This window comes from Portunus trituberculatus, chromosome 42 (genome assembly GCF_017591435.1).
Source record: "Portunus trituberculatus isolate SZX2019 chromosome 42, ASM1759143v1, whole genome shotgun sequence".
Taxonomy (NCBI): Eukaryota; Metazoa; Arthropoda; class Malacostraca; order Decapoda; family Portunidae; genus Portunus; species Portunus trituberculatus.
The window spans coordinates 15,292,206-15,294,357 of record NC_059296.1 but is presented as its reverse complement, the minus strand read 5'-3'; positions in this window follow the sequence as shown (position 1 = coordinate 15,294,357).

Here is a 2,152-nt window from a genome sequence, read left to right as displayed (position 1 = left end):
GAAAAGGCTGATGGGGAATGGCGCCGGGTATATCACCAGAGGAAGTATGCCAAGGACAACTATTATGTGAGGATTTATTAGGTTATAACAAATCGATGTTGATGATGCAGTGCAGATGAGACTCGTGCACGTCATCCCCTCAGTGTGTGTGTGTGTGTGTGTACCTTATCCCCACCGAGAGAGAGTCAGGAATGGTTTAATCCCGGAATGATGTGTGGTCTTGCCCTCAATACTCAAGTAAAGGAAGTTAATGTTGCCCTGATATATATAATGTGATGAAAGAAAATGTTTTGTAGTCAAGCCACATAATTTTGATCCGTAACGTATTTATGTCTACGGAAAACCTGTTGGTCTTTGCTGCCGCCTGACATTCTTGGCAGTGTAGATCACTCGGCTTGCAGAACTTGAAAGCTTAGAAGTAAAAGCCATCAGCGAGTTTTCTTTTTATGGATTCTCATCACTGGTTGAATGAAGGAAGAGATTATCCTAGCGAGAATATACATAAATCGCAGCTCACCACGAGAGGGTAAACATGAATCTGTCTTGTGGAGCTGAGAGGCGCAAGCAGCCGGCAGTCTTTTCACGGGTGTGTTTACCTCAAGGGAATAATTAACTCAAATCATCGGATGTGTCGGGTCGCGTAGGAGGAGATAAGTTTTCATTTACCTTCCCGAAATTAGATCCGTTATTCTTTTCTCGATACTTAATTGGATGATACATGATATATTTTTATATTTTTTTTTTATAGAGAAATTACCTAGAGTGGAGTAAGTGCTAATTTCTGCCACCTGTGACCTACATTCGGCTTACCACGCGTCACTTCCCTTCCCCTTCACTTCTTCTGATCCCCAAATTTCTACCACCTTCCCAGCCTACTCCTATTTCCCCTCCCCACTAACATATCTCGCTTGTTTCGACAGTGAGGGAATTGCCATTCTTTCCCCTTAGCTCCCTCTCTCCCTCCCTCCTTTTTCTCTTCCCTGATCTTCCCTCTCTCTAGTCTCACTATTCTCTCCCATGCTTTCCTTGTCTCTTTAGTAGAGAAGTAACAGTTACCTTAAATCCTCACTCCTCCTTTTCCTTCAATCCGTTGCACATCCTTTCCTGTTTTTCTTTACTCTTTCCCTTCTAAACAATGAGATAATAGGTAACTTCACCTCTTAGTCCCCTTTCCTTTCTTTTCCTCTGCACTTTCCTTTTCATCTACCTTCCCATCTTCATTTCTTCTTATTTGTGAAGCAGATATATAATAGACCTATTGACACAAATTTCCTCCACTGCAAGTGAAGCAAGAAGGCGTCTCACGGTGGCACAATCAACAGGTAACCAGTGATCGGTGTGGTCATGTTAAGACACCTGAAAATTAGTTTGCCCTCACCTGGATTTTCATTACCATTGACCTCCCCAGGCCTTCCTTCCGCTATTCCACGAGTTGACACCTTAAGCAGACACCGCAAGCAAACCCTGTCTCTTTCCTATTATCTCTGAATCCGAGGAATGTAGTTACAATAATTGGATTCGTTGCTTGGTAATCCCGTCTACGAGAGAGAGAGAGAGAGAGAGAGAGAGAGAGAGAGAGAGAGAGAGAGAGAGAGAGAAAACATTTATGTTCAGCAACTAAATTACGACTCATATTTTAACTGTTAATTCATCTAATTTTTCCGCTGCCTTTCTTCACACGGAATGCATGCAAGAAGTTGGGGATCAAAGCCTTCGCAGTGACGTCTAATCTTGTAAATATATTCGTGGAGGTGATCTTGACAGCGTCTACAGTCGCCGCCCGCAGAAGACGCCGCAGTGGAGGGGTCGTGCCATGCAGGTCCTCTTCCTTCACACCCTCGTGACGCCGCGGGAGCGTTTGATCACACACGAAGGGGAGCAGCCACCCCCGACCTGTAATCCTCCCAGCCACACGCGGTCTTCCCCACCCACTCCTCTTTATTTCCTTCTCCCTTCACTCATTTCTTTCTCTTCCCTTCTCCTCACTTCTTTCCCCTCCTTCTTCCCCTCTGTCTTATCGTCTTCTCCATTTACTTTCCTCCTTCCTTTCACGCACACACTCACACACACACACACACACACACACACACACACACACACACACACACACACACATACAGAAAAAAACATTTTATCTAGATATTGTTTCCAG